Source organism: Mytilus edulis, unplaced genomic scaffold (genome assembly GCF_963676685.1).
Source record: "Mytilus edulis unplaced genomic scaffold, xbMytEdul2.2 SCAFFOLD_123, whole genome shotgun sequence".
NCBI classification, from domain to species: domain Eukaryota; kingdom Metazoa; phylum Mollusca; class Bivalvia; order Mytilida; family Mytilidae; genus Mytilus; species Mytilus edulis.
The window spans coordinates 70,401-95,416 of NW_027268861.1; the positions used below are offsets into that span (position 1 = coordinate 70,401).

The 25,016-nt window shown below is 41.1% G+C and overlaps 56 non-coding genes across 56 annotated transcripts; all 56 read right to left on the reverse strand.

The window, feature by feature from the left end:
* Positions 1 to 204: 204 nt before the first annotated feature.
* Positions 205 to 276, reverse strand: Trnae-cuc (transfer RNA glutamic acid (anticodon CUC)). Its single transcript has one exon. It is a non-coding gene; the product is annotated as a tRNA-Glu (tRNA).
* Positions 277 to 809: 533 nt separating this feature from the next.
* On the reverse strand, positions 810 to 881 carry Trnaa-cgc (transfer RNA alanine (anticodon CGC)). The gene has a single exon. It is a non-coding gene; the product is annotated as a tRNA-Ala (tRNA).
* A 183-nt stretch (positions 882 to 1,064) lies between these two features.
* Positions 1,065 to 1,136, reverse strand: Trnaa-ugc (transfer RNA alanine (anticodon UGC)). Its single transcript has one exon. It is a non-coding gene; the product is annotated as a tRNA-Ala (tRNA).
* A 395-nt stretch (positions 1,137 to 1,531) lies between these two features.
* Positions 1,532 to 1,603, reverse strand: Trnae-cuc (transfer RNA glutamic acid (anticodon CUC)). The gene has a single exon. It is a non-coding gene; the product is annotated as a tRNA-Glu (tRNA).
* A 533-nt stretch (positions 1,604 to 2,136) lies between these two features.
* Positions 2,137 to 2,208, reverse strand: Trnaa-cgc (transfer RNA alanine (anticodon CGC)). The gene has a single exon. It is a non-coding gene; the product is annotated as a tRNA-Ala (tRNA).
* Positions 2,209 to 2,391: 183 nt separating this feature from the next.
* Positions 2,392 to 2,463, reverse strand: Trnaa-ugc (transfer RNA alanine (anticodon UGC)). The gene has a single exon. It is a non-coding gene; the product is annotated as a tRNA-Ala (tRNA).
* A 395-nt stretch (positions 2,464 to 2,858) lies between these two features.
* Positions 2,859 to 2,930, reverse strand: Trnae-cuc (transfer RNA glutamic acid (anticodon CUC)). Its single transcript has one exon. It is a non-coding gene; the product is annotated as a tRNA-Glu (tRNA).
* Positions 2,931 to 3,463: 533 nt separating this feature from the next.
* Positions 3,464 to 3,535, reverse strand: Trnaa-cgc (transfer RNA alanine (anticodon CGC)). Its single transcript has one exon. It is a non-coding gene; the product is annotated as a tRNA-Ala (tRNA).
* A 183-nt stretch (positions 3,536 to 3,718) lies between these two features.
* Trnaa-ugc (transfer RNA alanine (anticodon UGC)) lies at positions 3,719 to 3,790 on the reverse strand. The gene has a single exon. It is a non-coding gene; the product is annotated as a tRNA-Ala (tRNA).
* Positions 3,791 to 4,185: 395 nt separating this feature from the next.
* Positions 4,186 to 4,257, reverse strand: Trnae-cuc (transfer RNA glutamic acid (anticodon CUC)). The gene has a single exon. It is a non-coding gene; the product is annotated as a tRNA-Glu (tRNA).
* A 533-nt stretch (positions 4,258 to 4,790) lies between these two features.
* Positions 4,791 to 4,862, reverse strand: Trnaa-cgc (transfer RNA alanine (anticodon CGC)). Its single transcript has one exon. It is a non-coding gene; the product is annotated as a tRNA-Ala (tRNA).
* Positions 4,863 to 5,045: 183 nt separating this feature from the next.
* Positions 5,046 to 5,117, reverse strand: Trnaa-ugc (transfer RNA alanine (anticodon UGC)). Its single transcript has one exon. It is a non-coding gene; the product is annotated as a tRNA-Ala (tRNA).
* Positions 5,118 to 5,512: 395 nt separating this feature from the next.
* Trnae-cuc (transfer RNA glutamic acid (anticodon CUC)) lies at positions 5,513 to 5,584 on the reverse strand. The gene has a single exon. It is a non-coding gene; the product is annotated as a tRNA-Glu (tRNA).
* A 533-nt stretch (positions 5,585 to 6,117) lies between these two features.
* Positions 6,118 to 6,189, reverse strand: Trnaa-cgc (transfer RNA alanine (anticodon CGC)). The gene has a single exon. It is a non-coding gene; the product is annotated as a tRNA-Ala (tRNA).
* Positions 6,190 to 6,372: 183 nt separating this feature from the next.
* Trnaa-ugc (transfer RNA alanine (anticodon UGC)) lies at positions 6,373 to 6,444 on the reverse strand. The gene has a single exon. It is a non-coding gene; the product is annotated as a tRNA-Ala (tRNA).
* A 395-nt stretch (positions 6,445 to 6,839) lies between these two features.
* Trnae-cuc (transfer RNA glutamic acid (anticodon CUC)) lies at positions 6,840 to 6,911 on the reverse strand. The gene has a single exon. It is a non-coding gene; the product is annotated as a tRNA-Glu (tRNA).
* Positions 6,912 to 7,444: 533 nt separating this feature from the next.
* Positions 7,445 to 7,516, reverse strand: Trnaa-cgc (transfer RNA alanine (anticodon CGC)). Its single transcript has one exon. It is a non-coding gene; the product is annotated as a tRNA-Ala (tRNA).
* Positions 7,517 to 7,699: 183 nt separating this feature from the next.
* Positions 7,700 to 7,771, reverse strand: Trnaa-ugc (transfer RNA alanine (anticodon UGC)). The gene has a single exon. It is a non-coding gene; the product is annotated as a tRNA-Ala (tRNA).
* A 395-nt stretch (positions 7,772 to 8,166) lies between these two features.
* Trnae-cuc (transfer RNA glutamic acid (anticodon CUC)) lies at positions 8,167 to 8,238 on the reverse strand. The gene has a single exon. It is a non-coding gene; the product is annotated as a tRNA-Glu (tRNA).
* A 533-nt stretch (positions 8,239 to 8,771) lies between these two features.
* Positions 8,772 to 8,843, reverse strand: Trnaa-cgc (transfer RNA alanine (anticodon CGC)). The gene has a single exon. It is a non-coding gene; the product is annotated as a tRNA-Ala (tRNA).
* Positions 8,844 to 9,026: 183 nt separating this feature from the next.
* Trnaa-ugc (transfer RNA alanine (anticodon UGC)) lies at positions 9,027 to 9,098 on the reverse strand. Its single transcript has one exon. It is a non-coding gene; the product is annotated as a tRNA-Ala (tRNA).
* A 395-nt stretch (positions 9,099 to 9,493) lies between these two features.
* Positions 9,494 to 9,565, reverse strand: Trnae-cuc (transfer RNA glutamic acid (anticodon CUC)). The gene has a single exon. It is a non-coding gene; the product is annotated as a tRNA-Glu (tRNA).
* Positions 9,566 to 10,098: 533 nt separating this feature from the next.
* Trnaa-cgc (transfer RNA alanine (anticodon CGC)) lies at positions 10,099 to 10,170 on the reverse strand. Its single transcript has one exon. It is a non-coding gene; the product is annotated as a tRNA-Ala (tRNA).
* Positions 10,171 to 10,353: 183 nt separating this feature from the next.
* Positions 10,354 to 10,425, reverse strand: Trnaa-ugc (transfer RNA alanine (anticodon UGC)). The gene has a single exon. It is a non-coding gene; the product is annotated as a tRNA-Ala (tRNA).
* A 395-nt stretch (positions 10,426 to 10,820) lies between these two features.
* Trnae-cuc (transfer RNA glutamic acid (anticodon CUC)) lies at positions 10,821 to 10,892 on the reverse strand. The gene has a single exon. It is a non-coding gene; the product is annotated as a tRNA-Glu (tRNA).
* A 533-nt stretch (positions 10,893 to 11,425) lies between these two features.
* Trnaa-cgc (transfer RNA alanine (anticodon CGC)) lies at positions 11,426 to 11,497 on the reverse strand. Its single transcript has one exon. It is a non-coding gene; the product is annotated as a tRNA-Ala (tRNA).
* A 183-nt stretch (positions 11,498 to 11,680) lies between these two features.
* On the reverse strand, positions 11,681 to 11,752 carry Trnaa-ugc (transfer RNA alanine (anticodon UGC)). The gene has a single exon. It is a non-coding gene; the product is annotated as a tRNA-Ala (tRNA).
* A 395-nt stretch (positions 11,753 to 12,147) lies between these two features.
* Trnae-cuc (transfer RNA glutamic acid (anticodon CUC)) lies at positions 12,148 to 12,219 on the reverse strand. Its single transcript has one exon. It is a non-coding gene; the product is annotated as a tRNA-Glu (tRNA).
* Positions 12,220 to 12,752: 533 nt separating this feature from the next.
* On the reverse strand, positions 12,753 to 12,824 carry Trnaa-cgc (transfer RNA alanine (anticodon CGC)). The gene has a single exon. It is a non-coding gene; the product is annotated as a tRNA-Ala (tRNA).
* A 183-nt stretch (positions 12,825 to 13,007) lies between these two features.
* Positions 13,008 to 13,079, reverse strand: Trnaa-ugc (transfer RNA alanine (anticodon UGC)). The gene has a single exon. It is a non-coding gene; the product is annotated as a tRNA-Ala (tRNA).
* A 395-nt stretch (positions 13,080 to 13,474) lies between these two features.
* Trnae-cuc (transfer RNA glutamic acid (anticodon CUC)) lies at positions 13,475 to 13,546 on the reverse strand. The gene has a single exon. It is a non-coding gene; the product is annotated as a tRNA-Glu (tRNA).
* A 533-nt stretch (positions 13,547 to 14,079) lies between these two features.
* On the reverse strand, positions 14,080 to 14,151 carry Trnaa-cgc (transfer RNA alanine (anticodon CGC)). Its single transcript has one exon. It is a non-coding gene; the product is annotated as a tRNA-Ala (tRNA).
* A 183-nt stretch (positions 14,152 to 14,334) lies between these two features.
* Positions 14,335 to 14,406, reverse strand: Trnaa-ugc (transfer RNA alanine (anticodon UGC)). Its single transcript has one exon. It is a non-coding gene; the product is annotated as a tRNA-Ala (tRNA).
* Positions 14,407 to 14,801: 395 nt separating this feature from the next.
* On the reverse strand, positions 14,802 to 14,873 carry Trnae-cuc (transfer RNA glutamic acid (anticodon CUC)). Its single transcript has one exon. It is a non-coding gene; the product is annotated as a tRNA-Glu (tRNA).
* Positions 14,874 to 15,406: 533 nt separating this feature from the next.
* Positions 15,407 to 15,478, reverse strand: Trnaa-cgc (transfer RNA alanine (anticodon CGC)). Its single transcript has one exon. It is a non-coding gene; the product is annotated as a tRNA-Ala (tRNA).
* A 183-nt stretch (positions 15,479 to 15,661) lies between these two features.
* Positions 15,662 to 15,733, reverse strand: Trnaa-ugc (transfer RNA alanine (anticodon UGC)). The gene has a single exon. It is a non-coding gene; the product is annotated as a tRNA-Ala (tRNA).
* A 395-nt stretch (positions 15,734 to 16,128) lies between these two features.
* Trnae-cuc (transfer RNA glutamic acid (anticodon CUC)) lies at positions 16,129 to 16,200 on the reverse strand. The gene has a single exon. It is a non-coding gene; the product is annotated as a tRNA-Glu (tRNA).
* Positions 16,201 to 16,733: 533 nt separating this feature from the next.
* Trnaa-cgc (transfer RNA alanine (anticodon CGC)) lies at positions 16,734 to 16,805 on the reverse strand. Its single transcript has one exon. It is a non-coding gene; the product is annotated as a tRNA-Ala (tRNA).
* A 183-nt stretch (positions 16,806 to 16,988) lies between these two features.
* On the reverse strand, positions 16,989 to 17,060 carry Trnaa-ugc (transfer RNA alanine (anticodon UGC)). Its single transcript has one exon. It is a non-coding gene; the product is annotated as a tRNA-Ala (tRNA).
* A 395-nt stretch (positions 17,061 to 17,455) lies between these two features.
* Trnae-cuc (transfer RNA glutamic acid (anticodon CUC)) lies at positions 17,456 to 17,527 on the reverse strand. The gene has a single exon. It is a non-coding gene; the product is annotated as a tRNA-Glu (tRNA).
* A 533-nt stretch (positions 17,528 to 18,060) lies between these two features.
* Positions 18,061 to 18,132, reverse strand: Trnaa-cgc (transfer RNA alanine (anticodon CGC)). The gene has a single exon. It is a non-coding gene; the product is annotated as a tRNA-Ala (tRNA).
* Positions 18,133 to 18,315: 183 nt separating this feature from the next.
* Positions 18,316 to 18,387, reverse strand: Trnaa-ugc (transfer RNA alanine (anticodon UGC)). The gene has a single exon. It is a non-coding gene; the product is annotated as a tRNA-Ala (tRNA).
* Positions 18,388 to 18,782: 395 nt separating this feature from the next.
* On the reverse strand, positions 18,783 to 18,854 carry Trnae-cuc (transfer RNA glutamic acid (anticodon CUC)). Its single transcript has one exon. It is a non-coding gene; the product is annotated as a tRNA-Glu (tRNA).
* Positions 18,855 to 19,387: 533 nt separating this feature from the next.
* Trnaa-cgc (transfer RNA alanine (anticodon CGC)) lies at positions 19,388 to 19,459 on the reverse strand. Its single transcript has one exon. It is a non-coding gene; the product is annotated as a tRNA-Ala (tRNA).
* A 183-nt stretch (positions 19,460 to 19,642) lies between these two features.
* On the reverse strand, positions 19,643 to 19,714 carry Trnaa-ugc (transfer RNA alanine (anticodon UGC)). Its single transcript has one exon. It is a non-coding gene; the product is annotated as a tRNA-Ala (tRNA).
* A 395-nt stretch (positions 19,715 to 20,109) lies between these two features.
* On the reverse strand, positions 20,110 to 20,181 carry Trnae-cuc (transfer RNA glutamic acid (anticodon CUC)). Its single transcript has one exon. It is a non-coding gene; the product is annotated as a tRNA-Glu (tRNA).
* A 533-nt stretch (positions 20,182 to 20,714) lies between these two features.
* Trnaa-cgc (transfer RNA alanine (anticodon CGC)) lies at positions 20,715 to 20,786 on the reverse strand. Its single transcript has one exon. It is a non-coding gene; the product is annotated as a tRNA-Ala (tRNA).
* A 183-nt stretch (positions 20,787 to 20,969) lies between these two features.
* Positions 20,970 to 21,041, reverse strand: Trnaa-ugc (transfer RNA alanine (anticodon UGC)). Its single transcript has one exon. It is a non-coding gene; the product is annotated as a tRNA-Ala (tRNA).
* A 395-nt stretch (positions 21,042 to 21,436) lies between these two features.
* On the reverse strand, positions 21,437 to 21,508 carry Trnae-cuc (transfer RNA glutamic acid (anticodon CUC)). The gene has a single exon. It is a non-coding gene; the product is annotated as a tRNA-Glu (tRNA).
* Positions 21,509 to 22,041: 533 nt separating this feature from the next.
* Positions 22,042 to 22,113, reverse strand: Trnaa-cgc (transfer RNA alanine (anticodon CGC)). The gene has a single exon. It is a non-coding gene; the product is annotated as a tRNA-Ala (tRNA).
* Positions 22,114 to 22,296: 183 nt separating this feature from the next.
* On the reverse strand, positions 22,297 to 22,368 carry Trnaa-ugc (transfer RNA alanine (anticodon UGC)). The gene has a single exon. It is a non-coding gene; the product is annotated as a tRNA-Ala (tRNA).
* Positions 22,369 to 22,763: 395 nt separating this feature from the next.
* Trnae-cuc (transfer RNA glutamic acid (anticodon CUC)) lies at positions 22,764 to 22,835 on the reverse strand. Its single transcript has one exon. It is a non-coding gene; the product is annotated as a tRNA-Glu (tRNA).
* Positions 22,836 to 23,369: 534 nt separating this feature from the next.
* On the reverse strand, positions 23,370 to 23,441 carry Trnaa-cgc (transfer RNA alanine (anticodon CGC)). The gene has a single exon. It is a non-coding gene; the product is annotated as a tRNA-Ala (tRNA).
* Positions 23,442 to 23,624: 183 nt separating this feature from the next.
* Positions 23,625 to 23,695, reverse strand: Trnaa-ugc (transfer RNA alanine (anticodon UGC)). Its single transcript has one exon. It is a non-coding gene; the product is annotated as a tRNA-Ala (tRNA).
* Positions 23,696 to 24,090: 395 nt separating this feature from the next.
* Trnae-cuc (transfer RNA glutamic acid (anticodon CUC)) lies at positions 24,091 to 24,162 on the reverse strand. Its single transcript has one exon. It is a non-coding gene; the product is annotated as a tRNA-Glu (tRNA).
* A 533-nt stretch (positions 24,163 to 24,695) lies between these two features.
* Trnaa-cgc (transfer RNA alanine (anticodon CGC)) lies at positions 24,696 to 24,767 on the reverse strand. The gene has a single exon. It is a non-coding gene; the product is annotated as a tRNA-Ala (tRNA).
* Between the last annotated feature and the right edge of the window lie 249 nt (positions 24,768 to 25,016).

The following is a 25,016-nucleotide window of genomic DNA, read 5'->3' on the forward strand; positions in this document are numbered from 1 at the left end:
GTCCGCCTCGTTATATATTGAGCCGAAGGAAGACATAAAATATAAAGTATTGGTTTGTAGAAGGAAATCATATGAGTATATATATATGCACGATAGGACAAACATACACCGTTTCTTTCATTGACCACGTACACATAACAGTTGTTTGAAGAATATACCGTTATTAATATCAATATCGATCCGGAGAAAAGGCGCAAAAATATCTTCCCAGACGGGGAATCGAACCCCGGCCGCCGCGGTGAGAGCGCGGAATCCTAACCACTAGACTACCTGGGACTTACTCATAGTGGGGTAACTTAACACATATAAAGAGCAACAATAACAGCAATCATGCCTTTTTGTACGTTACAACGTCATTGGGAATATCAACTGGCGTTAGACAGACTATAGAATGCCAATAGCTCAAGACTGCAAAAGGCGGCGAAATCACCGCGAATAGTCGCTACTGTCGACGCTATATAATAACGCATTGTTTCAGGCTGGAATCATTAACATAAACATTCGATTTGTTAATCTGACACACGATAAGTTATAATCCATATAAAATAGTGACACAAGTAAAACCTGTCGGGGAAAGGGAGTGTGGTATTAATTCGGCTTTGCCTGAAATGTTTGAGCGTGCATTTGAGACATGCCTCTAAAGAGTGATTTTGAAATAGTTTAAGTCATCTGAGTGTGCCGAGTTCGCTGTTCAAACAGCACTTATATTCCGTTGCGCTTTCTATGATTTTCAAGGCAAAGCAGCATTGTGTAGGCGAGATTACTTTAATTGATTTCTCGATGCCGATTTTGTCTGCGGCCAAAAAATATGGAGATGCCGGGGATCGAACCCGGGGCCTTTCACATGCGAAGCGAACGCTCTACCACTGAGCTACATCCCCGTCCCTGGATTTTCATCAATATTTCCTTTTCAATTCCGCCTTTTACCGCAGGACAAAGTGTTCATGTAGGTGTCCTAAGAGAGGTCGGAGATGCTCTCTTATATTTTACTGTGCATTTTCACTTGATCGTGCACGAAAGACATAGTTTATGTGGACTCAATGACATTGACAAAAAATTAGGAGTGGAGATGCCGGGGATCGAACCCGGGGCCTTTCACATGCAAAGCGAACGCTCTACCACTGAGCTACATCCCCTTCACAACGATAGAACATTAAATTTAAGTAGTGTATTTTCATACCATGTATATACATGCCACTCTGATTATTAAAATAGTCTTGCACCAAGACGAGATGGTTAACTTTATGTCTCTAACAGTTGTATTGGGATTGAAATTTGTTGAGCAAGTACATTTGTACTTCATTTTCATGTACTGAACCATCAATCAGTCCGCCTCGTTATATATTGAGCCGAAGGAAGACATAAAATATAAAGTATTGGTTTGTAGAAGGAAATCATATGAGTATATATATATGCACGATAGGACAAACATACACCGTTTCTTTCATTGACCACGTACACATAACAGTTGTTTGAAGAATATACCGTTATTAATATCAATATCGATCCGGAGAAAAGGCGCAAAAATATCTTCCCAGACGGGGAATCGAACCCCGGCCGCCGCGGTGAGAGCGCGGAATCCTAACCACTAGACTACCTGGGACTTACTCATAGTGGGGTAACTTAACACATATAAAGAGCAACAATAACAGCAATCATGCCTTTTTGTACGTTACAACGTCATTGGGAATATCAACTGGCGTTAGACAGACTATAGAATGCCAATAGCTCAAGACTGCAAAAGGCGGCGAAATCACCGCGAATAGTCGCTACTGTCGACGCTATATAATAACGCATTGTTTCAGGCTGGAATCATTAACATAAACATTCGATTTGTTAATCTGACACACGATAAGTTATAATCCATATAAAATAGTGACACAAGTAAAACCTGTCGGGGAAAGGGAGTGTGGTATTAATTCGGCTTTGCCTGAAATGTTTGAGCGTGCATTTGAGACATGCCTCTAAAGAGTGATTTTGAAATAGTTTAAGTCATCTGAGTGTGCCGAGTTCGCTGTTCAAACAGCACTTATATTCCGTTGCGCTTTCTATGATTTTCAAGGCAAAGCAGCATTGTGTAGGCGAGATTACTTTAATTGATTTCTCGATGCCGATTTTGTCTGCGGCCAAAAAATATGGAGATGCCGGGGATCGAACCCGGGGCCTTTCACATGCGAAGCGAACGCTCTACCACTGAGCTACATCCCCGTCCCTGGATTTTCATCAATATTTCCTTTTCAATTCCGCCTTTTACCGCAGGACAAAGTGTTCATGTAGGTGTCCTAAGAGAGGTCGGAGATGCTCTCTTATATTTTACTGTGCATTTTCACTTGATCGTGCACGAAAGACATAGTTTATGTGGACTCAATGACATTGACAAAAAATTAGGAGTGGAGATGCCGGGGATCGAACCCGGGGCCTTTCACATGCAAAGCGAACGCTCTACCACTGAGCTACATCCCCTTCACAACGATAGAACATTAAATTTAAGTAGTGTATTTTCATACCATGTATATACATGCCACTCTGATTATTAAAATAGTCTTGCACCAAGACGAGATGGTTAACTTTATGTCTCTAACAGTTGTATTGGGATTGAAATTTGTTGAGCAAGTACATTTGTACTTCATTTTCATGTACTGAACCATCAATCAGTCCGCCTCGTTATATATTGAGCCGAAGGAAGACATAAAATATAAAGTATTGGTTTGTAGAAGGAAATCATATGAGTATATATATATGCACGATAGGACAAACATACACCGTTTCTTTCATTGACCACGTACACATAACAGTTGTTTGAAGAATATACCGTTATTAATATCAATATCGATCCGGAGAAAAGGCGCAAAAATATCTTCCCAGACGGGGAATCGAACCCCGGCCGCCGCGGTGAGAGCGCGGAATCCTAACCACTAGACTACCTGGGACTTACTCATAGTGGGGTAACTTAACACATATAAAGAGCAACAATAACAGCAATCATGCCTTTTTGTACGTTACAACGTCATTGGGAATATCAACTGGCGTTAGACAGACTATAGAATGCCAATAGCTCAAGACTGCAAAAGGCGGCGAAATCACCGCGAATAGTCGCTACTGTCGACGCTATATAATAACGCATTGTTTCAGGCTGGAATCATTAACATAAACATTCGATTTGTTAATCTGACACACGATAAGTTATAATCCATATAAAATAGTGACACAAGTAAAACCTGTCGGGGAAAGGGAGTGTGGTATTAATTCGGCTTTGCCTGAAATGTTTGAGCGTGCATTTGAGACATGCCTCTAAAGAGTGATTTTGAAATAGTTTAAGTCATCTGAGTGTGCCGAGTTCGCTGTTCAAACAGCACTTATATTCCGTTGCGCTTTCTATGATTTTCAAGGCAAAGCAGCATTGTGTAGGCGAGATTACTTTAATTGATTTCTCGATGCCGATTTTGTCTGCGGCCAAAAAATATGGAGATGCCGGGGATCGAACCCGGGGCCTTTCACATGCGAAGCGAACGCTCTACCACTGAGCTACATCCCCGTCCCTGGATTTTCATCAATATTTCCTTTTCAATTCCGCCTTTTACCGCAGGACAAAGTGTTCATGTAGGTGTCCTAAGAGAGGTCGGAGATGCTCTCTTATATTTTACTGTGCATTTTCACTTGATCGTGCACGAAAGACATAGTTTATGTGGACTCAATGACATTGACAAAAAATTAGGAGTGGAGATGCCGGGGATCGAACCCGGGGCCTTTCACATGCAAAGCGAACGCTCTACCACTGAGCTACATCCCCTTCACAACGATAGAACATTAAATTTAAGTAGTGTATTTTCATACCATGTATATACATGCCACTCTGATTATTAAAATAGTCTTGCACCAAGACGAGATGGTTAACTTTATGTCTCTAACAGTTGTATTGGGATTGAAATTTGTTGAGCAAGTACATTTGTACTTCATTTTCATGTACTGAACCATCAATCAGTCCGCCTCGTTATATATTGAGCCGAAGGAAGACATAAAATATAAAGTATTGGTTTGTAGAAGGAAATCATATGAGTATATATATATGCACGATAGGACAAACATACACCGTTTCTTTCATTGACCACGTACACATAACAGTTGTTTGAAGAATATACCGTTATTAATATCAATATCGATCCGGAGAAAAGGCGCAAAAATATCTTCCCAGACGGGGAATCGAACCCCGGCCGCCGCGGTGAGAGCGCGGAATCCTAACCACTAGACTACCTGGGACTTACTCATAGTGGGGTAACTTAACACATATAAAGAGCAACAATAACAGCAATCATGCCTTTTTGTACGTTACAACGTCATTGGGAATATCAACTGGCGTTAGACAGACTATAGAATGCCAATAGCTCAAGACTGCAAAAGGCGGCGAAATCACCGCGAATAGTCGCTACTGTCGACGCTATATAATAACGCATTGTTTCAGGCTGGAATCATTAACATAAACATTCGATTTGTTAATCTGACACACGATAAGTTATAATCCATATAAAATAGTGACACAAGTAAAACCTGTCGGGGAAAGGGAGTGTGGTATTAATTCGGCTTTGCCTGAAATGTTTGAGCGTGCATTTGAGACATGCCTCTAAAGAGTGATTTTGAAATAGTTTAAGTCATCTGAGTGTGCCGAGTTCGCTGTTCAAACAGCACTTATATTCCGTTGCGCTTTCTATGATTTTCAAGGCAAAGCAGCATTGTGTAGGCGAGATTACTTTAATTGATTTCTCGATGCCGATTTTGTCTGCGGCCAAAAAATATGGAGATGCCGGGGATCGAACCCGGGGCCTTTCACATGCGAAGCGAACGCTCTACCACTGAGCTACATCCCCGTCCCTGGATTTTCATCAATATTTCCTTTTCAATTCCGCCTTTTACCGCAGGACAAAGTGTTCATGTAGGTGTCCTAAGAGAGGTCGGAGATGCTCTCTTATATTTTACTGTGCATTTTCACTTGATCGTGCACGAAAGACATAGTTTATGTGGACTCAATGACATTGACAAAAAATTAGGAGTGGAGATGCCGGGGATCGAACCCGGGGCCTTTCACATGCAAAGCGAACGCTCTACCACTGAGCTACATCCCCTTCACAACGATAGAACATTAAATTTAAGTAGTGTATTTTCATACCATGTATATACATGCCACTCTGATTATTAAAATAGTCTTGCACCAAGACGAGATGGTTAACTTTATGTCTCTAACAGTTGTATTGGGATTGAAATTTGTTGAGCAAGTACATTTGTACTTCATTTTCATGTACTGAACCATCAATCAGTCCGCCTCGTTATATATTGAGCCGAAGGAAGACATAAAATATAAAGTATTGGTTTGTAGAAGGAAATCATATGAGTATATATATATGCACGATAGGACAAACATACACCGTTTCTTTCATTGACCACGTACACATAACAGTTGTTTGAAGAATATACCGTTATTAATATCAATATCGATCCGGAGAAAAGGCGCAAAAATATCTTCCCAGACGGGGAATCGAACCCCGGCCGCCGCGGTGAGAGCGCGGAATCCTAACCACTAGACTACCTGGGACTTACTCATAGTGGGGTAACTTAACACATATAAAGAGCAACAATAACAGCAATCATGCCTTTTTGTACGTTACAACGTCATTGGGAATATCAACTGGCGTTAGACAGACTATAGAATGCCAATAGCTCAAGACTGCAAAAGGCGGCGAAATCACCGCGAATAGTCGCTACTGTCGACGCTATATAATAACGCATTGTTTCAGGCTGGAATCATTAACATAAACATTCGATTTGTTAATCTGACACACGATAAGTTATAATCCATATAAAATAGTGACACAAGTAAAACCTGTCGGGGAAAGGGAGTGTGGTATTAATTCGGCTTTGCCTGAAATGTTTGAGCGTGCATTTGAGACATGCCTCTAAAGAGTGATTTTGAAATAGTTTAAGTCATCTGAGTGTGCCGAGTTCGCTGTTCAAACAGCACTTATATTCCGTTGCGCTTTCTATGATTTTCAAGGCAAAGCAGCATTGTGTAGGCGAGATTACTTTAATTGATTTCTCGATGCCGATTTTGTCTGCGGCCAAAAAATATGGAGATGCCGGGGATCGAACCCGGGGCCTTTCACATGCGAAGCGAACGCTCTACCACTGAGCTACATCCCCGTCCCTGGATTTTCATCAATATTTCCTTTTCAATTCCGCCTTTTACCGCAGGACAAAGTGTTCATGTAGGTGTCCTAAGAGAGGTCGGAGATGCTCTCTTATATTTTACTGTGCATTTTCACTTGATCGTGCACGAAAGACATAGTTTATGTGGACTCAATGACATTGACAAAAAATTAGGAGTGGAGATGCCGGGGATCGAACCCGGGGCCTTTCACATGCAAAGCGAACGCTCTACCACTGAGCTACATCCCCTTCACAACGATAGAACATTAAATTTAAGTAGTGTATTTTCATACCATGTATATACATGCCACTCTGATTATTAAAATAGTCTTGCACCAAGACGAGATGGTTAACTTTATGTCTCCAACAGTTGTATTGGGATTGAAATTTGTTGAGCAAGTACATTTGTACTTCATTTTCATGTACTGAACCATCAATCAGTCCGCCTCGTTATATATTGAGCCGAAGGAAGACATAAAATATAAAGTATTGGTTTGTAGAAGGAAATCATATGAGTATATATATATGCACGATAGGACAAACATACACCGTTTCTTTCATTGACCACGTACACATAACAGTTGTTTGAAGAATATACCGTTATTAATATCAATATCGATCCGGAGAAAAGGCGCAAAAATATCTTCCCAGACGGGGAATCGAACCCCGGCCGCCGCGGTGAGAGCGCGGAATCCTAACCACTAGACTACCTGGGACTTACTCATAGTGGGGTAACTTAACACATATAAAGAGCAACAATAACAGCAATCATGCCTTTTTGTACGTTACAACGTCATTGGGAATATCAACTGGCGTTAGACAGACTATAGAATGCCAATAGCTCAAGACTGCAAAAGGCGGCGAAATCACCGCGAATAGTCGCTACTGTCGACGCTATATAATAACGCATTGTTTCAGGCTGGAATCATTAACATAAACATTCGATTTGTTAATCTGACACACGATAAGTTATAATCCATATAAAATAGTGACACAAGTAAAACCTGTCGGGGAAAGGGAGTGTGGTATTAATTCGGCTTTGCCTGAAATGTTTGAGCGTGCATTTGAGACATGCCTCTAAAGAGTGATTTTGAAATAGTTTAAGTCATCTGAGTGTGCCGAGTTCGCTGTTCAAACAGCACTTATATTCCGTTGCGCTTTCTATGATTTTCAAGGCAAAGCAGCATTGTGTAGGCGAGATTACTTTAATTGATTTCTCGATGCCGATTTTGTCTGCGGCCAAAAAATATGGAGATGCCGGGGATCGAACCCGGGGCCTTTCACATGCGAAGCGAACGCTCTACCACTGAGCTACATCCCCGTCCCTGGATTTTCATCAATATTTCCTTTTCAATTCCGCCTTTTACCGCAGGACAAAGTGTTCATGTAGGTGTCCTAAGAGAGGTCGGAGATGCTCTCTTATATTTTACTGTGCATTTTCACTTGATCGTGCACGAAAGACATAGTTTATGTGGACTCAATGACATTGACAAAAAATTAGGAGTGGAGATGCCGGGGATCGAACCCGGGGCCTTTCACATGCAAAGCGAACGCTCTACCACTGAGCTACATCCCCTTCACAACGATAGAACATTAAATTTAAGTAGTGTATTTTCATACCATGTATATACATGCCACTCTGATTATTAAAATAGTCTTGCACCAAGACGAGATGGTTAACTTTATGTCTCTAACAGTTGTATTGGGATTGAAATTTGTTGAGCAAGTACATTTGTACTTCATTTTCATGTACTGAACCATCAATCAGTCCGCCTCGTTATATATTGAGCCGAAGGAAGACATAAAATATAAAGTATTGGTTTGTAGAAGGAAATCATATGAGTATATATATATGCACGATAGGACAAACATACACCGTTTCTTTCATTGACCACGTACACATAACAGTTGTTTGAAGAATATACCGTTATTAATATCAATATCGATCCGGAGAAAAGGCGCAAAAATATCTTCCCAGACGGGGAATCGAACCCCGGCCGCCGCGGTGAGAGCGCGGAATCCTAACCACTAGACTACCTGGGACTTACTCATAGTGGGGTAACTTAACACATATAAAGAGCAACAATAACAGCAATCATGCCTTTTTGTACGTTACAACGTCATTGGGAATATCAACTGGCGTTAGACAGACTATAGAATGCCAATAGCTCAAGACTGCAAAAGGCGGCGAAATCACCGCGAATAGTCGCTACTGTCGACGCTATATAATAACGCATTGTTTCAGGCTGGAATCATTAACATAAACATTCGATTTGTTAATCTGACACACGATAAGTTATAATCCATATAAAATAGTGACACAAGTAAAACCTGTCGGGGAAAGGGAGTGTGGTATTAATTCGGCTTTGCCTGAAATGTTTGAGCGTGCATTTGAGACATGCCTCTAAAGAGTGATTTTGAAATAGTTTAAGTCATCTGAGTGTGCCGAGTTCGCTGTTCAAACAGCACTTATATTCCGTTGCGCTTTCTATGATTTTCAAGGCAAAGCAGCATTGTGTAGGCGAGATTACTTTAATTGATTTCTCGATGCCGATTTTGTCTGCGGCCAAAAAATATGGAGATGCCGGGGATCGAACCCGGGGCCTTTCACATGCGAAGCGAACGCTCTACCACTGAGCTACATCCCCGTCCCTGGATTTTCATCAATATTTCCTTTTCAATTCCGCCTTTTACCGCAGGACAAAGTGTTCATGTAGGTGTCCTAAGAGAGGTCGGAGATGCTCTCTTATATTTTACTGTGCATTTTCACTTGATCGTGCACGAAAGACATAGTTTATGTGGACTCAATGACATTGACAAAAAATTAGGAGTGGAGATGCCGGGGATCGAACCCGGGGCCTTTCACATGCAAAGCGAACGCTCTACCACTGAGCTACATCCCCTTCACAACGATAGAACATTAAATTTAAGTAGTGTATTTTCATACCATGTATATACATGCCACTCTGATTATTAAAATAGTCTTGCACCAAGACGAGATGGTTAACTTTATGTCTCTAACAGTTGTATTGGGATTGAAATTTGTTGAGCAAGTACATTTGTACTTCATTTTCATGTACTGAACCATCAATCAGTCCGCCTCGTTATATATTGAGCCGAAGGAAGACATAAAATATAAAGTATTGGTTTGTAGAAGGAAATCATATGAGTATATATATATGCACGATAGGACAAACATACACCGTTTCTTTCATTGACCACGTACACATAACAGTTGTTTGAAGAATATACCGTTATTAATATCAATATCGATCCGGAGAAAAGGCGCAAAAATATCTTCCCAGACGGGGAATCGAACCCCGGCCGCCGCGGTGAGAGCGCGGAATCCTAACCACTAGACTACCTGGGACTTACTCATAGTGGGGTAACTTAACACATATAAAGAGCAACAATAACAGCAATCATGCCTTTTTGTACGTTACAACGTCATTGGGAATATCAACTGGCGTTAGACAGACTATAGAATGCCAATAGCTCAAGACTGCAAAAGGCGGCGAAATCACCGCGAATAGTCGCTACTGTCGACGCTATATAATAACGCATTGTTTCAGGCTGGAATCATTAACATAAACATTCGATTTGTTAATCTGACACACGATAAGTTATAATCCATATAAAATAGTGACACAAGTAAAACCTGTCGGGGAAAGGGAGTGTGGTATTAATTCGGCTTTGCCTGAAATGTTTGAGCGTGCATTTGAGACATGCCTCTAAAGAGTGATTTTGAAATAGTTTAAGTCATCTGAGTGTGCCGAGTTCGCTGTTCAAACAGCACTTATATTCCGTTGCGCTTTCTATGATTTTCAAGGCAAAGCAGCATTGTGTAGGCGAGATTACTTTAATTGATTTCTCGATGCCGATTTTGTCTGCGGCCAAAAAATATGGAGATGCCGGGGATCGAACCCGGGGCCTTTCACATGCGAAGCGAACGCTCTACCACTGAGCTACATCCCCGTCCCTGGATTTTCATCAATATTTCCTTTTCAATTCCGCCTTTTACCGCAGGACAAAGTGTTCATGTAGGTGTCCTAAGAGAGGTCGGAGATGCTCTCTTATATTTTACTGTGCATTTTCACTTGATCGTGCACGAAAGACATAGTTTATGTGGACTCAATGACATTGACAAAAAATTAGGAGTGGAGATGCCGGGGATCGAACCCGGGGCCTTTCACATGCAAAGCGAACGCTCTACCACTGAGCTACATCCCCTTCACAACGATAGAACATTAAATTTAAGTAGTGTATTTTCATACCATGTATATACATGCCACTCTGATTATTAAAATAGTCTTGCACCAAGACGAGATGGTTAACTTTATGTCTCTAACAGTTGTATTGGGATTGAAATTTGTTGAGCAAGTACATTTGTACTTCATTTTCATGTACTGAACCATCAATCAGTCCGCCTCGTTATATATTGAGCCGAAGGAAGACATAAAATATAAAGTATTGGTTTGTAGAAGGAAATCATATGAGTATATATATATGCACGATAGGACAAACATACACCGTTTCTTTCATTGACCACGTACACATAACAGTTGTTTGAAGAATATACCGTTATTAATATCAATATCGATCCGGAGAAAAGGCGCAAAAATATCTTCCCAGACGGGGAATCGAACCCCGGCCGCCGCGGTGAGAGCGCGGAATCCTAACCACTAGACTACCTGGGACTTACTCATAGTGGGGTAACTTAACACATATAAAGAGCAACAATAACAGCAATCATGCCTTTTTGTACGTTACAACGTCATTGGGAATATCAACTGGCGTTAGACAGACTATAGAATGCCAATAGCTCAAGACTGCAAAAGGCGGCGAAATCATCGCGAATAGTCGCTACTGTCGACGCTATATAATAACGCATTGTTTCAGGCTGGAATCATTAACATAAACATTCGATTTGTTAATCTGACACACGATAAGTTATAATCCATATAAAATAGTGACACAAGTAAAACCTGTCGGGGAAAGGGAGTGTGGTATTAATTCGGCTTTGCCTGAAATGTTTGAGCGTGCATTTGAGACATGCCTCTAAAGAGTGATTTTGAAATAGTTTAAGTCATCTGAGTGTGCCGAGTTCGCTGTTCAAACAGCACTTATATTCCGTTGCGCTTTCTATGATTTTCAAGGCAAAGCAGCATTGTGTAGGCGAGATTACTTTAATTGATTTCTCGATGCCGATTTTGTCTGCGGCCAAAAAATATGGAGATGCCGGGGATCGAACCCGGGGCCTTTCACATGCGAAGCGAACGCTCTACCACTGAGCTACATCCCCGTCCCTGGATTTTCATCAATATTTCCTTTTCAATTCCGCCTTTTACCGCAGGACAAAGTGTTCATGTAGGTGTCCTAAGAGAGGTCGGAGATGCTCTCTTATATTTTACTGTGCATTTTCACTTGATCGTGCACGAAAGACATAGTTTATGTGGACTCAATGACATTGACAAAAAATTAGGAGTGGAGATGCCGGGGATCGAACCCGGGGCCTTTCACATGCAAAGCGAACGCTCTACCACTGAGCTACATCCCCTTCACAACGATAGAACATTAAATTTAAGTAGTGTATTTTCATACCATGTATATACATGCCACTCTGATTATTAAAATAGTCTTGCACCAAGACGAGATGGTTAACTTTATGTCTCTAACAGTTGTATTGGGATTGAAATTTGTTGAGCAAGTACATTTGTACTTCATTTTCATGTACTGAACCATCAATCAGTCCGCCTCGTTATATATTGAGCCGAAGGAAGACATAAAATATAAAGTATTGGTTTGTAGAAGGAAATCATATGAGTATATATATATGCACGATAGGACAAACATACACCGTTTCTTTCATTGACCACGTACACATAACAGTTGTTTGAAGAATATACCGTTATTAATATCAATATCGATCCGGAGAAAAGGCGCAAAAATATCTTCCCAGACGGGGAATCGAACCCCGGCCGCCGCGGTGAGAGCGCGGAATCCTAACCACTAGACTACCTGGGACTTACTCATAGTGGGGTAACTTAACACATATAAAGAGCAACAATAACAGCAATCATGCCTTTTTGTACGTTACAACGTCATTGGGAATATCAACTGGCGTTAGACAGACTATAGAATGCCAATAGCTCAAGACTGCAAAAGGCGGCGAAATCACCGCGAATAGTCGCTACTGTCGACGCTATATAATAACGCATTGTTTCAGGCTGGAATCATTAACATAAACATTCGATTTGTTAATCTGACACACGATAAGTTATAATCCATATAAAATAGTGACACAAGTAAAACCTGTCGGGGAAAGGGAGTGTGGTATTAATTCGGCTTTGCCTGAAATGTTTGAGCGTGCATTTGAGACATGCCTCTAAAGAGTGATTTTGAAATAGTTTAAGTCATCTGAGTGTGCCGAGTTCGCTGTTCAAACAGCACTTATATTCCGTTGCGCTTTCTATGATTTTCAAGGCAAAGCAGCATTGTGTAGGCGAGATTACTTTAATTGATTTCTCGATGCCGATTTTGTCTGCGGCCAAAAAATATGGAGATGCCGGGGATCGAACCCGGGGCCTTTCACATGCGAAGCGAACGCTCTACCACTGAGCTACATCCCCGTCCCTGGATTTTCATCAATATTTCCTTTTCAATTCCGCCTTTTACCGCAGGACAAAGTGTTCATGTAGGTGTCCTAAGAGAGGTCGGAGATGCTCTCTTATATTTTACTGTGCATTTTCACTTGATCGTGCACGAAAGACATAGTTTATGTGGACTCAATGACATTGACAAAAAATTAGGAGTGGAGATGCCGGGGATCGAACCCGGGGCCTTTCACATGCAAAGCGAACGCTCTACCACTGAGCTACATCCCCTTCACAACGATAGAACATTAAATTTAAGTAGTGTATTTTCATACCATGTATATACATGCCACTCTGATTATTAAAATAGTCTTGCACCAAGACGAGATGGTTAACTTTATGTCTCTAACAGTTGTATTGGGATTGAAATTTGTTGAGCAAGTACATTTGTACTTCATTTTCATGTACTGAACCATCAATCAGTCCGCCTCGTTATATATTGAGCCGAAGGAAGACATAAAATATAAAGTATTGGTTTGTAGAAGGAAATCATATGAGTATATATATATGCACGATAGGACAAACATACACCGTTTCTTTCATTGACCACGTACACATAACAGTTGTTTGAAGAATATACCGTTATTAATATCAATATCGATCCGGAGAAAAGGCGCAAAAATATCTTCCCAGACGGGGAATCGAACCCCGGCCGCCGCGGTGAGAGCGCGGAATCCTAACCACTAGACTACCTGGGACTTACTCATAGTGGGGTAACTTAACACATATAAAGAGCAACAATAACAGCAATCATGCCTTTTTGTACGTTACAACGTCATTGGGAATATCAACTGGCGTTAGACAGACTATAGAATGCCAATAGCTCAAGACTGCAAAAGGCGGCGAAATCACCGCGAATAGTCGCTACTGTCGACGCTATATAATAACGCATTGTTTCAGGCTGGAATCATTAACATAAACATTCGATTTGTTAATCTGACACACGATAAGTTATAATCCATATAAAATAGTGACACAAGTAAAACCTGTCGGGGAAAGGGAGTGTGGTATTAATTCGGCTTTGCCTGAAATGTTTGAGCGTGCATTTGAGACATGCCTCTAAAGAGTGATTTTGAAATAGTTTAAGTCATCTGAGTGTGCCGAGTTCGCTGTTCAAACAGCACTTATATTCCGTTGCGCTTTCTATGATTTTCAAGGCAAAGCAGCATTGTGTAGGCGAGATTACTTTAATTGATTTCTCGATGCCGATTTTGTCTGCGGCCAAAAAATATGGAGATGCCGGGGATCGAACCCGGGGCCTTTCACATGCGAAGCGAACGCTCTACCACTGAGCTACATCCCCGTCCCTGGATTTTCATCAATATTTCCTTTTCAATTCCGCCTTTTACCGCAGGACAAAGTGTTCATGTAGGTGTCCTAAGAGAGGTCGGAGATGCTCTCTTATATTTTACTGTGCATTTTCACTTGATCGTGCACGAAAGACATAGTTTATGTGGACTCAATGACATTGACAAAAAATTAGGAGTGGAGATGCCGGGGATCGAACCCGGGGCCTTTCACATGCAAAGCGAACGCTCTACCACTGAGCTACATCCCCTTCACAACGATAGAACATTAAATTTAAGTAGTGTATTTTCATACCATGTATATACATGCCACTCTGATTATTAAAATAGTCTTGCACCAAGACGAGATGGTTAACTTTATGTCTCTAACAGTTGTATTGGGATTGAAATTTGTTGAGCAAGTACATTTGTACTTCATTTTCATGTACTGAACCATCAATCAGTCCGCCTCGTTATATATTGAGCCGAAGGAAGACATAAAATATAAAGTATTGGTTTGTAGAAGGAAATCATATGAGTATATATATATGCACGATAGGACAAACATACACCGTTTCTTTCATTGACCACGTACACATAACAGTTGTTTGAAGAATATACCGTTATTAATATCAATATCGATCCGGAGAAAAGGCGCAAAAATATCTTCCCAGACGGGGAATCGAACCCCGGCCGCCGCGGTGAGAGCGCGGAATCCTAACCACTAGACTACCTGGGACTTACTCATAGTGGGGTAACTTAACACATATAAAGAGCAACAATAACAGCAATCATGCCTTTTTGTACGTTACAACGTCATTGGGAATATCAACTGGCGTTAGACAGACTATAGAATGCCAATAGCTCAAGACTGCAAAAGGCGGCGAAATCACCGCGAATAGTCGCTACTGTCGACGCTATATAATAACGCATTGTTTCAGGCTGGAATCATTAACATAAACATTCGATTTGTTAATCTGACACACGATAAGTTATAATCCATATAAAATAGTGACACAAGTAAAACCTGTCGGGGAAAGGGAGTGTGGTATTAATTCGGCTTTGCCTGAAATGTTTGAGCGTGCATTTGAGACATGCCTCTAAAGAGTGATTTTGAAATAGTTTAAGTCATCTGAGTGTGCCGAGTTCGCTGTTCAAACAGCACTTATATTCCGTTGCGCTTTCTATGATTTTCAAGGCAAAGCAGCATTGTGTAGGCGAGATTACTTTAATTGATTTCTCGATGCCGATTTTGTCTGCGGCCAAAAAATATGGAGATGCCGGGGATCGAACCCGGGGCCTTTCACATGCGAAGCGAACGCTCTACCACTGAGCTACATCCCCGTCCCTGGATTTTCATCAATATTTCCTTTTCAATTCCGCCTTTTACCGCAGGACAAAGTGTTCATGTAGGTGTCCTAAGAGAGGTCGGAGATGCTCTCTTATATTTTACTGTGCATTTTCACTTGATCGTGCACGAAAGACATAGTTTATGTGGACTCAATGACATTGACAAAAAATTAGGAGTGGAGATGCCGGGGATCGAACCCGGGGCCTTTCACATGCAAAGCGAACGCTCTACCACTGAGCTACATCCCCTTCACAACGATAGAACATTAAATTTAAGTAGTGTATTTTCATACCATGTATATACATGCCACTCTGATTATTAAAATAGTCTTGCACCAAGACGAGATGGTTAACTTTATGTCTCTAACAGTTGTATTGGGATTGAAATTTGTTGAGCAAGTACATTTGTACTTCATTTTCATGTACTGAACCATCAATCAGTCCGCCTCGTTATATATTGAGCCGAAGGAAGACATAAAATATAAAGTATTGGTTTGTAGAAGGAAATCATATGAGTATATATATATGCACGATAGGACAAACATACACCGTTTCTTTCATTGACCACGTACACATAACAGTTGTTTGAAGAATATACCGTTATTAATATCAATATCGATCCGGAGAAAAGGCGCAAAAATATCTTCCCAGACGGGGAATCGAACCCCGGCCGCCGCGGTGAGAGCGCGGAATCCTAACCACTAGACTACCTGGGACTTACTCATAGTGGGGTAACTTAACACATATAAAGAGCAACAATAACAGCAATCATGCCTTTTTGTACGTTACAACGTCATTGGGAATATCAACTGGCGTTAGACAGACTATAGAATGCCAATAGCTCAAGACTGCAAAAGGCGGCGAAATCACCGCGAATAGTCGCTACTGTCGACGCTATATAATAACGCATTGTTTCAGGCTGGAATCATTAACATAAACATTCGATTTGTTAATCTGACACACGATAAGTTATAATCCATATAAAATAGTGACACAAGTAAAACCTGTCGGGGAAAGGGAGTGTGGTATTAATTCGGCTTTGCCTGAAATGTTTGAGCGTGCATTTGAGACATGCCTCTAAAGAGTGATTTTGAAATAGTTTAAGTCATCTGAGTGTGCCGAGTTCGCTGTTCAAACAGCACTTATATTCCGTTGCGCTTTCTATGATTTTCAAGGCAAAGCAGCATTGTGTAGGCGAGATTACTTTAATTGATTTCTCGATGCCGATTTTGTCTGCGGCCAAAAAATATGGAGATGCCGGGGATCGAACCCGGGGCCTTTCACATGCGAAGCGAACGCTCTACCACTGAGCTACATCCCCGTCCCTGGATTTTCATCAATATTTCCTTTTCAATTCCGCCTTTTACCGCAGGACAAAGTGTTCATGTAGGTGTCCTAAGAGAGGTCGGAGATGCTCTCTTATATTTTACTGTGCATTTTCACTTGATCGTGCACGAAAGACATAGTTTATGTGGACTCAATGACATTGACAAAAAATTAGGAGTGGAGATGCCGGGGATCGAACCCGGGGCCTTTCACATGCAAAGCGAACGCTCTACCACTGAGCTACATCCCCTTCACAACGATAGAACATTAAATTTAAGTAGTGTATTTTCATACCATGTATATACATGCCACTCTGATTATTAAAATAGTCTTGCACCAAGACGAGATGGTTAACTTTATGTCTCTAACAGTTGTATTGGGATTGAAATTTGTTGAGCAAGTACATTTGTACTTCATTTTCATGTACTGAACCATCAATCAGTCCGCCTCGTTATATATTGAGCCGAAGGAAGACATAAAATATAAAGTATTGGTTTGTAGAAGGAAATCATATGAGTATATATATATGCACGATAGGACAAACATACACCGTTTCTTTCATTGACCACGTACACATAACAGTTGTTTGAAGAATATACCGTTATTAATATCAATATCGATCCGGAGAAAAGGCGCAAAAATATCTTCCCAGACGGGGAATCGAACCCCGGCCGCCGCGGTGAGAGCGCGGAATCCTAACCACTAGACTACCTGGGACTTACTCATAGTGGGGTAACTTAACACATATAAAGAGCAACAATAACAGCAATCATGCCTTTTTGTACGTTACAACGTCATTGGGAATATCAACTGGCGTTAGACAGACTATAGAATGCCAATAGCTCAAGACTGCAAAAGGCGGCGAAATCACCGCGAATAGTCGCTACTGTCGACGCTATATAATAACGCATTGTTTCAGGCTGGAATCATTAACATAAACATTCGATTTGTTAATCTGACACACGATAAGTTATAATCCATATAAAATAGTGACACAAGTAAAACCTGTCGGGGAAAGGGAGTGTGGTATTAATTCGGCTTTGCCTGAAATGTTTGAGCGTGCATTTGAGACATGCCTCTAAAGAGTGATTTTGAAATAGTTTAAGTCATCTGAGTGTGCCGAGTTCGCTGTTCAAACAGCACTTATATTCCGTTGCGCTTTCTATGATTTTCAAGGCAAAGCAGCATTGTGTAGGCGAGATTACTTTAATTGATTTCTCGATGCCGATTTTGTCTGCGGCCAAAAAATATGGAGATGCCGGGGATCGAACCCGGGGCCTTTCACATGCGAAGCGAACGCTCTACCACTGAGCTACATCCCCGTCCCTGGATTTTCATCAATATTTCCTTTTCAATTCCGCCTTTTACCGCAGGACAAAGTGTTCATGTAGGTGTCCTAAGAGAGGTCGGAGATGCTCTCTTATATTTTACTGTGCATTTTCACTTGATCGTGCACGAAAGACATAGTTTATGTGGACTCAATGACATTGACAAAAAATTAGGAGTGGAGATGCCGGGGATCGAACCCGGGGCCTTTCACATGCAAAGCGAACGCTCTACCACTGAGCTACATCCCCTTCACAACGATAGAACATTAAATTTAAGTAGTGTATTTTCATACCATGTATATACATGCCACTCTGATTATTAAAATAGTCTTGCACCAAGACGAGATGGTTAACTTTATGTCTCTAACAGTTGTATTGGGATTGAAATTTGTTGAGCAAGTACATTTGTACTTCATTTTCATGTACTGAACCATCAATCAGTCCGCCTCGTTATATATTGAGCCGAAGGAAGACATAAAATATAAAGTATTGGTTTGTAGAAGGAAATCATATGAGTATATATATATGCACGATAGGACAAACATACACCGTTTCTTTCATTGACCACGTACACATAACAGTTGTTTGAAGAATATACCGTTATTAATATCAATATCGATCCGGAGAAAAGGCGCAAAAATATCTTCCCAGACGGGGAATCGAACCCCGGCCGCCGCGGTGAGAGCGCGGAATCCTAACCACTAGACTACCTGGGACTTACTCATAGTGGGGTAACTTAACACATATAAAGAGCAACAATAACAGCAATCATGCCTTTTTGTACGTTACAACGTCATTGGGAATATCAACTGGCGTTAGACAGACTATAGAATGCCAATAGCTCAAGACTGCAAAAGGCGGCGAAATCACCGCGAATAGTCGCTACTGTCGACGCTATATAATAACGCATTGTTTCAGGCTGGAATCATTAACATAAACATTCGATTTGTTAATCTGACACACGATAAGTTATAATCCATATAAAATAGTGACACAAGTAAAACCTGTCGGGGAAAGGGAGTGTGGTATTAATTCGGCTTTGCCTGAAATGTTTGAGCGTGCATTTGAGACATGCCTCTAAAGAGTGATTTTGAAATAGTTTAAGTCATCTGAGTGTGCCGAGTTCGCTGTTCAAACAGCACTTATATTCCGTTGCGCTTTCTATGATTTTCAAGGCAAAGCAGCATTGTGTAGGCGAGATTACTTTAATTGATTTCTCGATGCCGATTTTGTCTGCGGCCAAAAAATATGGAGATGCCGGGGATCGAACCCGGGGCCTTTCACATGCGAAGCGAACGCTCTACCACTGAGCTACATCCCCGTCCCTGGATTTTCATCAATATTTCCTTTTCAATTCCGCCTTTTACCGCAGGACAAAGTGTTCATGTAGGTGTCCTAAGAGAGGTCGGAGATGCTCTCTTATATTTTACTGTGCATTTTCACTTGATCGTGCACGAAAGACATAGTTTATGTGGACTCAATGACATTGACAAAAAATTAGGAGTGGAGATGCCGGGGATCGAACCCGGGGCCTTTCACATGCAAAGCGAACGCTCTACCACTGAGCTACATCCCCTTCACAACGATAGAACATTAAATTTAAGTAGTGTATTTTCATACCATGTATATACATGCCACTCTGATTATTAAAATAGTCTTGCACCAAGACGAGATGGTTAACTTTATGTCTCTAACAGTTGTATTGGGATTGAAATTTGTTGAGCAAGTACATTTGTACTTCATTTTCATGTACTGAACCATCAATCAGTCCGCCTCGTTATATATTGAGCCGAAGGAAGACATAAAATATAAAGTATTGGTTTGTAGAAGGAAATCATATGAGTATATATATATGCACGATAGGACAAACATACACCGTTTCTTTCATTGACCACGTACACATAACAGTTGTTTGAAGAATATACCGTTATTAATATCAATATCGATCCGGAGAAAAGGCGCAAAAATATCTTCCCAGACGGGGAATCGAACCCCGGCCGCCGCGGTGAGAGCGCGGAATCCTAACCACTAGACTACCTGGGACTTACTCATAGTGGGGTAACTTAACACATATAAAGAGCAACAATAACAGCAATCATGCCTTTTTGTACGTTACAACGTCATTGGGAATATCAACTGGCGTTAGACAGACTATAGAATGCCAATAGCTCAAGACTGCAAAAGGCGGCGAAATCACCGCGAATAGTCGCTACTGTCGACGCTATATAATAACGCATTGTTTCAGGCTGGAATCATTAACATAAACATTCGATTTGTTAATCTGACACACGATAAGTTATAATCCATATAAAATAGTGACACAAGTAAAACCTGTCGGGGAAAGGGAGTGTGGTATTAATTCGGCTTTGCCTGAAATGTTTGAGCGTGCATTTGAGACATGCCTCTAAAGAGTGATTTTGAAATAGTTTAAGTCATCTGAGTGTGCCGAGTTCGCTGTTCAAACAGCACTTATATTCCGTTGCGCTTTCTATGATTTTCAAGGCAAAGCAGCATTGTGTAGGCGAGATTACTTTAATTGATTTCTCGATGCCGATTTTGTCTGCGGCCAAAAAATATGGAGATGCCGGGGATCGAACCCGGGGCCTTTCACATGCGAAGCGAACGCTCTACCACTGAGCTACATCCCCGTCCCTGGATTTTCATCAATATTTCCTTTTCAATTCCGCCTTTTACCGCAGGACAAAGTGTTCATGTAGGTGTCCTAAGAGAGGTCGGAGATGCTCTCTTATATTTTACTGTGCATTTTCACTTGATCGTGCACGAAAGACATAGTTTATGTGGACTCAATGACATTGACAAAAAATTAGGAGTGGAGATGCCGGGGATCGAACCCGGGGCCTTTCACATGCAAAGCGAACGCTCTACCACTGAGCTACATCCCCTTCACAACGATAGAACATTAAATTTAAGTAGTGTATTTTCATACCATGTATATACATGCCACTCTGATTATTAAAATAGTCTTGCACCAAGACGAGATGGTTAACTTTATGTCTCTAACAGTTGTATTGGGATTGAAATTTGTTGAGCAAGTACATTTGTACTTCATTTTCATGTACTGAACCATCAATCAGTCCGCCTCGTTATATATTGAGCCGAAGGAAGACATAAAATATAAAGTATTGGTTTGTAGAAGGAAATCATATGAGTATATATATATGCACGATAGGACAAACATACACCGTTTCTTTCATTGACCACGTACACATAACAGTTGTTTGAAGAATATACCGTTATTAATATCAATATCGATCCGGAGAAAAGGCGCAAAAATATCTTCCCAGACGGGGAATCGAACCCCGGCCGCCGCGGTGAGAGCGCGGAATCCTAACCACTAGACTACCTGGGACTTACTCATAGTGGGGTAACTTAACACATATAAAGAGCAACAATAACAGCAATCATGCCTTTTTGTACGTTACAACGTCATTGGGAATATCAACTGGCGTTAGACAGACTATAGAATGCCAATAGCTCAAGACTGCAAAAGGCGGCGAAATCACCGCGAATAGTCGCTACTGTCGACGCTATATAATAACGCATTGTTTCAGGCTGGAATCATTAACATAAACATTCGATTTGTTAATCTGACACACGATAAGTTATAATCCATATAAAATAGTGACACAAGTAAAACCTGTCGGGGAAAGGGAGTGTGGTATTAATTCGGCTTTGCCTGAAATGTTTGAGCGTGCATTTGAGACATGCCTCTAAAGAGTGATTTTGAAATAGTTTAAGTCATCTGAGTGTGCCGAGTTCGCTGTTCAAACAGCACTTATATTCCGTTGCGCTTTCTATGATTTTCAAGGCAAAGCAGCATTGTGTAGGCGAGATTACTTTAATTGATTTCTCGATGCCGATTTTGTCTGCGGCCAAAAAATATGGAGATGCCGGGGATCGAACCCGGGGCCTTTCACATGCGAAGCGAACGCTCTACCACTGAGCTACATCCCCGTCCCTGGATTTTCATCAATATTTCCTTTTCAATTCCGCCTTTTACCGCAGGACAAAGTGTTCATGTAGGTGTCCTAAGAGAGGTCGGAGATGCTCTCTTATATTTTACTGTGCATTTTCACTTGATCGTGCACGAAAGACATAGTTTATGTGGACTCAATGACATTGACAAAAAATTAGGAGTGGAGATGCCGGGGATCGAACCCGGGGCCTTTCACATGCAAAGCGAACGCTCTACCACTGAGCTACATCCCCTTCACAACGATAGAACATTAAATTTAAGTAGTGTATTTTCATACCATGTATATACATGCCACTCTGATTATTAAAATAGTCTTGCACCAAGACGAGATGGTTAACTTTATGTCTCTAACAGTTGTATTGGGATTGAAATTTGTTGAGCAAGTACATTTGTACTTCATTTTCATGTACTGAACCATCAATCAGTCCGCCTCGTTATATATTGAGCCGAAGGAAGACATAAAATATAAAGTATTGGTTTGTAGAAGGAAATCATATGAGTATATATATATGCACGATAGGACAAACATACACCGTTTCTTTCATTGACCACGTACACATAACAGTTGTTTGAAGAATATACCGTTATTAATATCAATATCGATCCGGAGAAAAGGCGCAAAAATATCTTCCCAGACGGGGAATCGAACCCCGGCCGCCGCGGTGAGAGCGCGGAATCCTAACCACTAGACTACCTGGGACTTACTCATAGTGGGGTAACTTAACACATATAAAGAGCAACAATAACAGCAATCATGCCTTTTTGTACGTTACAACGTCATTGGGAATATCAACTGGCGTTAGACAGACTATAGAATGCCAATAGCTCAAGACTGCAAAAGGCGGCGAAATCACCGCGAATAGTCGCTACTGTCGACGCTATATAATAACGCATTGTTTCAGGCTGGAATCATTAACATAAACATTCGATTTGTTAATCTGACACACGATAAGTTATAATCCATATAAAATAGTGACACAAGTAAAACCTGTCGGGGAAAGGGAGTGTGGTATTAATTCGGCTTTGCCTGAAATGTTTGAGCGTGCATTTGAGACATGCCTCTAAAGAGTGATTTTGAAATAGTTTAAGTCATCTGAGTGTGCCGAGTTCGCTGTTCAAACAGCACTTATATTCCGTTGCGCTTTCTATGATTTTTCAAGGCAAAGCAGCATTGTGTAGGCGAGATTACTTTAATTGATTTCTCGATGCCGATTTTGTCTGCGGCCAAAAAATATGGAGATGCCGGGGATCGAACCCGGGGCCTTTCACATGCGAAGCGAACGCTCTACCACTGAGCTACATCCCCGTCCCTGGATTTTCATCAATATTTCCTTTTCAATTCCGCCTTTTACCGCAGGACAAAGTGTTCATGTAGGTGTCCTAAGAGAGGTCGGAGATGCTCTCTTATATTTTACTGTGCATTTTCACTTGATCGTGCACGAAAGACATAGTTTATGTGGACTCAATGACATTGACAAAAAATTAGGAGTGGAGATGCCGGGATCGAACCCGGGGCCTTTCACATGCAAAGCGAACGCTCTACCACTGAGCTACATCCCCTTCACAACGATAGAACATTAAATTTAAGTAGTGTATTTTCATACCATGTATATACATGCCACTCTGATTATTAAAATAGTCTTGCACCAAGACGAGATGGTTAACTTTATGTCTCTAACAGTTGTATTGGGATTGAAATTTGTTGAGCAAGTACATTTGTACTTCATTTTCATGTACTGAACCATCAATCAGTCCGCCTCGTTATATATTGAGCCGAAGGAAGACATAAAATATAAAGTATTGGTTTGTAGAAGGAAATCATATGAGTATATATATATGCACGATAGGACAAACATACACCGTTTCTTTCATTGACCACGTACACATAACAGTTGTTTGAAGAATATACCGTTATTAATATCAATATCGATCCGGAGAAAAGGCGCAAAAATATCTTCCCAGACGGGGAATCGAACCCCGGCCGCCGCGGTGAGAGCGCGGAATCCTAACCACTAGACTACCTGGGACTTACTCATAGTGGGGTAACTTAACACATATAAAGAGCAACAATAACAGCAATCATGCCTTTTTGTACGTTACAACGTCATTGGGAATATCAACTGGCGTTAGACAGACTATAGAATGCCAATAGCTCAAGACTGCAAAAGGCGGCGAAATCACCGCGAATAGTCGCTACTGTCGACGCTATATAATAACGCATTGTTTCAGGCTGGAATCATTAACATAAACATTCGATTTGTTAATCTGACACACGATAAGTTATAATCCATATAAAATAGTGACACAAGTAAAACCTGTCGGGGAAAGGGAGTGTGGTATTAATTCGGCTTTGCCTGAAATGTTTGAGCGTGCATTTGAGACATGCCTCTAAAGAGTGATTTTGAAATAGTTTAAGTCATCTGAGTGTGCCGAGTTCGCTGTTCAAACAGCACTTATATTCCGTTGCGCTTTCTATGATTTTCAAGGCAAAGCAGCATTGTGTAGGCGAGATTACTTTAATTGATTTCTCGATGCCGATTTTGTCTGCGGCCAAAAAATATGGAGATGCCGGGGATCGAACCCGGGGCCTTTCACATGCGAAGCGAACGCTCTACCACTGAGCTACATCCCCGTCCCTGGATTTTCATCAATATTTCCTTTTCAATTCCGCCTTTTACCGCAGGACAAAGTGTTCATGTAGGTGTCCTAAGAGAGGTCGGAGATGCTCTCTTATATTTTACTGTGCATTTTCACTTGATCGTGCACGAAAGACATAGTTTATGTGGACTCAATGACATTGACAAAAAATTAGGAGTGGAGATGCCGGGGATCGAACCCGGGGCCTTTCACATGCAAAGCGAACGCTCTACCACTGAGCTAC